General features: G+C 38.2%; 1 non-coding gene across 1 annotated transcript; it reads left to right on the top strand.

Moving 5' to 3' along the window:
* Positions 1-1,156: 1,156 nt before the first annotated feature.
* Positions 1,157-1,262, top strand: LOC115742062. Its single transcript, XR_004015523.1, has one exon. It is a non-coding gene; the product is annotated as a small nucleolar RNA R71 (small nucleolar RNA).
* The last annotated feature ends 5,172 nt before the right edge of the window (positions 1,263-6,434 follow it).

Here is a 6,434-nt window from a genome sequence, read left to right as displayed (position 1 = left end):
AAGAATCCCCAATAGTGCAAGGAATTGTAAAACTCCCCGGATCTTTTAACTTTGGAGGTAATTTGTTTTGCTGGATAGCCGAGCACTCTTCATTCAACTTCACGGTTTCATAATCCTCTAATTTCCTTTTCTTTGCTCAAATCTCCTTAAAAAATTTTGCATAGCTAGGCATTTGCTCTAAGGCATCTGCAAAAGGAATGATAATGTGCAATTTTTTAAATACATCAAGAAATTTAGAGAATTGCTTATCTATTTTGTGTTCTTGAAGTCGCCGAAGGAATGGAACCGGCGGCACATATGGCTTTGGATTATCTAAAAAAAGTTTGCTCTTGCTTGCCTCATTTGGTTGTTTATTGATTTCCTCTTCTTTGTCTCTGGAAATCTCTTGTTCAACATCTTCTTCTCCCACTTGTTTACCACTTTTTAGGATTATAGCTCTTACATCTTCAATTGGATTTTTCTCTATATTACTAGGCAAAGAACCTTGCTGTCTTCCCGACATCATGTTTGCTAACCGATCCACTTGCATCTCTAGATTTCTGATTGAAATCTCTTGGTTCTGAAATCTCACATCTGTTCTCTTGATGAAGGCATGAGTGGTGCTGGCAAGTTTGGCGGCTATATATTCCAGATTAAACTTTGTCTCTTCTGATTGTTTAAATCCCGGTGGCGGTTTTGTCACATTCTAATTACTTCATGAAAAAGTTGGATGTTTGCGCCATCCTGGATTGTATGTGTTGAAATATGGATTATTCTACGATTTGTCAAAATTCCCAACAAAGTTAGCATTTTCACTAGTTACGTAAAAGTGTTGCTTACCCGACACTTTGCGCTTACATGTCCTCCATTACAAAAATCGCATGTCATATTCTGAATTTGCATGATCGAAACACTCATGTTATCTCTTTTTTTGTTGAGTACTTCAAGTAGTGTAGTAATTGCAATGACAGCATCCACTTCATGAACTCCATTAGATCTTCACACGGGTAGCCTCTCGGTGGGCCACTGATAACTATTAGATACCAGTTCCTCCAATAGGTTGCGGGCGTTTTCTGGTGTTTTATTATTCAGAGTTCCCCCTACAGCTGCATCAATTATAGAACGAATATTTGCACTATACCCATTATAAAAAAATTGTACCTACATCCATAGGGGGAGTCCATGATGTGGGCATCTCCTATGAAACTCCTTGAATCTTTCCCATGATTCATACAATGATTCATTATCCATATGCATAAAATTAGTAATATAGTTTTGTATTTTTGTAGACTTTGCATGTGGAAAGAACTTACCAAGAAATTTTTGGGCCATATCATTCCATGTAGTGATTGATCCTACGGGAATAGAATAGAGCCAACTCTTAGCTTTGTCTCTAAGTGAAAACAAAAATAATCTTGATCTAATAGCATCATTTGTAACTCCATTATATTTAATCGTATCACAAATTTCAAGAAAACGATCGATGTGAGCGTTTGGATCATCGCTTGATAGCCCACTAAATTGCACTGATTATTGAAGCATCTAAATGAGTGATGGCTTGATCTCAAAGTTGTTTGCTTGAATTGCAGGTCTCCCGATGCTTGATGTGGTGCCCTGAACTTTAGGGGCGACATGATCTCTCAAGAGTCTATGTTGATCTTCAACATCTCCCATCTTTTCGGGGTGATTTCTCTATTCTCTTAGTCGCTTTTTGAATGTACATTTGATTTATGTATCAAACTCAGCAAGTTTCTCTTATTGGCTATGTGTCATACATTGATTTACACTCTGGAGGGAAAAAAAATCTAGATTAAACTTAGAATTATCTGGTATCGATAATAATTAGTACTAAACAATCAATCTACAGCAACGGCACCAAAAACTTGTTCTTAAAATTCTTAATGCAAGTGTACGTGTCGAACAAGTAATGTAATGATGAGAAAAGATATCGTCCCACAGAAATTGATCACTAATAAGCTAATTAAATGCTAAAAATGGACTAATTCTAAAATTTACCTAACGAATAAAAATAGAATTGAGAATAAAATAAAATTGACAATTTTAAAGGCAAAAGTTCGAAACTAGATGTGATAAAATCAATCAAATAAATACGTTATAGCATCCGATTTCACCATAAACACTAGACATGAATTTCATATCTTTAGTCATACAAGAATGATATCAAACCTATGACAGCGGAATTTCCTCTGCTATTTACTATCCTATCTCTAGGTATAGTAAACCAACTTAGTTTATCAATCTACTATATCTCTATGTGAATCTAAATAAACATGAGTGCATTAAAATATGTGAATATTCCCGATTTACAATGAATCTTTTGGATCACCTTATCACCGAAAGCCACACAAATAACATGGTATATTTCTATCCATATTGTAATTCATGGTTATATATTAAAAGGAGAAATTGCATATTATCACTTCTCAGTCTCATACATGCACATCAGATCATTTAAGTGGTGGCCAGTTACTCAAAAGGGTTAAACACAATAATATATATCTCACATGAATGAAATCAATTATAGAACATAAACATCATGAAATTCTTATCATCATGGTCAGGCTACATCATAGTCCTAACAAAAGAAAATTAGAACGTAATAGAACAAGAAACAAAAATATAAATTAAATCAAACATCTTGAATCAAAGAATAAGAATTTTGTCATCACTTTATCTTCTCTTCAAAATACTTGAAAAACTCGAAGAACAATGAAAGAACGATGCAAAAGTCAAAACCTAGACGTCTCTCAAGCTCTTTATGTTATCCTCTATTTAGAAACATTCAAGACTCAAAAATAAAATAAATCCCTAGAGATAACAATAAGATATCCTAAACACAAATAAATCTCTAAGGATAACATTAAGAGCTCCTAAAAATAAGGCAATACGATTCTGTTGGTGGCATCTTGATTTCCTTCTTTTTTTCTTTATTTTTTTCATATATCATTATCCTGTGCAAACAAGGAAAATTTGAATAAAAAGAAGGAAATCCAGATATTTTTTCACATATATCACATTATTTGTTGCCCAAAATAAATAAAAGAACTCTATTTTTATAGAGTTATCAACGACATTAACCCATTAGAAGCAAAAACCTCGGGACCTGATAACCCATCCAAGAAGAGACTCATATAAAGCTGTAAGCTAGAAACAGTTTCGCTTGAGACCAACATCAATTCACTTAAAGAAGAGCAAGGAAGGAGATGAGGGAATGGTTGCAAGCTCTAGCTTTTGCATGGGGATTCATGCTGCTGATTGGCCTCACGTGTTGGTGTCTCGGCACCAAACCTCGCCGCCCAATCGATGCCAGCGGCGGAAGCATCAGCTGCAGCTGCGGTGGCGGTTACGCCGGTGTCTAATACCATCCCTTTCGGCTTTCCTTTCTTTATTTTAAATAGGAACGTTCATTCTCTACTTCCTCTTCCACATTTGCGGTTTTGTAATTCCAACCGATCATGTTTCTTGGAAAAATCTCAAATTCATTCCGGGGATGGATGGGGTGGCAAATTGAACCAATCACGTGTACCCGAAGTTTCATATTCATCCGATTTCAGTTAGCTATCGCCTTCTAAATGATGACGGCATGACTCTTGTTGTTCGATGCACGCGGTGTCGGGGAAAAGCACATCTTAGGTGCTGTTAGCGACGGTGATCAGCGACACGTAACATGCCCTTTGGTACATGCCGTTTTCGAAATGGCCACTTCCCATGGGAGGTGTAGACACATCGTTTGGCAGAGTGAATACATATCCACCCCATCTCATGGTGTCCGCCGCCCCCATGATCTCCTTCGGCCAGTAACCGACCGGATCTTGGACCTTATTAATGAACAAGTACCATGCTTGTGATGTCGGGTCCTGAAAAGATTGCATGCGATCAAAATTAGGGGTGAGCATGGTTCTAGGGTAGAACCGAGAACCCGAAACCGGAACCCGTAGGATCCGGTCCGGTTTCAGGTTCCAAAGTATGTAGGGTAGGTTACGGGTTCCAAAAATTAAGGAATCTGTTCAAATGGGTAGGTTCCAGGTTCCACTACCTAGAACCTGGACCCGGAACCCGGAACCCGGACCCTAGATCCCGAAATAAATTTTTATATTTTTCTTGGTATGTGTTTTTGCACAATCCTGCAATGTTCTATTGCGTCCGATACTGAGTATATAATCCGGAGCCAAACAAACTTTTAGGTTTCGGGTTCCAAAAAATGATGAACGTGTTCTAACGAATTGGTTTCGGGTTCTAAATGTAATATGTACGGAACCTAAAATCACTCATCTCTATTTTTTCTTAGATGTTGTCCCGTTCACTCTTATTTTGGTTAACTACAAATGAAAAAAGAAAATAAAATAAAAAAATTGATAGGTTCTCGGGTACCCTGGAACCGACCCTAGAACCTATGACAGAGTAGGTTCCGGGTTCCAAGGTATGATGGGTAGGTTCCAGGTTCCAAAAAATGAGGAACCTGTTCCGACGGGTAGGTTCCAGGTTCTAAGTGGAACCCGTAAGGAACCCGAAACCGCTCACTCCTAATCAAAATATCCACGAGCAAAGAAGGGTAAAGAACATGAGATGAACACGTTAAAGAAGAAGAACTAATCATGTTTTGCTCTTACAAGGACTAGACATTAAGATTAAGCAAACCATTTCTAGCGTCTTTGAAAACTAGGAAACTTCGTAAAATAGGTGAAGATATGGTTGAAATTCGAGGGTTTTCATCCAATGTGTCAACCTCTTCACATCTAGTAAAACCAGTAGCCGAGCGGAACAGAAGTGGACTTGTATTTGACCCAGACTAGGCGGATTTCCAGCTTCAAGAGAAATGGCAGCCGAGCTATATTGGTGAGGCAACGTAACCGCCGGATTGTAGATGTTGAGTCCCGCTGTTCCGAAGTACTGTTTTCAAGGCTCATCAAGGTGCGAATTCCAGCAAACTGCCGACCAAAGTCTTGCTTGAACTTAAGAATTCTTGATAAGAGCGGCATCATTAGCATTCGATCATGCCCTTAATCTCCCGGTTCATATAAACATCATCTTTAACAAGAGATCGAGATACGTCTCTTGCAGGTTACCGTAAACTTACTTCAAGACCTCCAACAAATAAAGAAGTCCGAGGACAAAATTGCACAAATTGAAAAACTTCAGGGGCTCCCGTGTTCCTATCCATGGGCGGGTGAAACGGCCGGTCCTTGAATAGCAGCGCACCAAGTTGAAAGCACGTGCAGACACAAATGAAAGAAAGTAAATCAGACTGGTCTGAAATCCTCAAACATAGTGAACACTTTCAATGGGAGGATCAAGCACAACCATGATTCGCTTATGATTAAAGCACGGTGCGCATTTACAATTGTAAAGTATAGAAAAGCAATCAAACATGCAGATAGCGATCGTCGATGAGCGAATTTGCTTTAAAGTGACTCTTACATAATTTGTCTAAATCTCTTAGTTCCATTTTGTGTTATTCCTATAAAAAAAGATAGGAAAATGCTATATAAACTCAACCATAGACTCACACATTATCACCGCATGTTTTGCACAAGGCACTCATTGATTGAAAGATCGTGTAGTCAGAAATAACTTACGGTACTATCAAACTGTCAAGTTAACAACTTTTAAAAAAATATCGTTTCATTTCGGTCTTGACCCTTAACTATCTTACATAATAACCTCATCCCATGGAAGACTTGATTTTGTGGATATGCTACAGAAATAACTCTATTGTATCTTATTTGCTGATGTGGGATCTACCAATGATACAAAAGACTAATAGAAATTGGTAGAATAACACTTGAGCAGTTATAGGTTACAAACGCTATCTTGTGCTTAAAATCCCATAGATTCGGAACATTAGAGACCAGTATTTGATCCAGTGAAAAGAAACACCACACTAATCATCCGTAGCCACCAAGGCAATACCCAAAGCTTCGGAAAGGCGGATGCAAAAAGCTAGTGAAAGTGAGGCCAGAGGTGGAGTTAGATGTGTGAAAATAAAAATAAAAAATATTAGTGCTACGTCTTCTGCTTGCCAAAGTGCTTGGACAGAATTGAGATCTACCTTACCCACTGCTAGAATGTTCGACTCAAAGCGCTAACAATGCATCAACTGCCCATTAAGCGAGCTCATCACCGCTGCCACATCAAATGCGAGCGGGGAAGCCTAAGAGTGGAGATACATCTAAACCAAAGATAGATCGGGGAATCAAACCTGTGACATTTAGTTTGCTAACCAAGTCTTGGATCATTCAACCAAACCACTTGGTTGGTAAAAACTAGTGCTACTATAGCTGCTGTCAGGTGACATTCCAAACCTCATGATTGGCACAGGAGAACACCCTATCCTAACCAATAACCGTAAGTAAATGAGATTTTCAGTCAGCAGTCAACTAATATCACTTTGATCCACGAACGAGTGTATTGTGTTTATAAATGATTATTCAAGA

This window comes from Rhodamnia argentea, chromosome 10, assembly GCF_020921035.1.
Source record: "Rhodamnia argentea isolate NSW1041297 chromosome 10, ASM2092103v1, whole genome shotgun sequence".
NCBI lineage: Eukaryota > Viridiplantae > Streptophyta > Magnoliopsida > Myrtales > Myrtaceae > Rhodamnia > Rhodamnia argentea.
The sequence above is the reverse complement of the archived record's forward strand: the minus strand, read 5'-3'. Positions and strand labels throughout refer to the sequence as shown.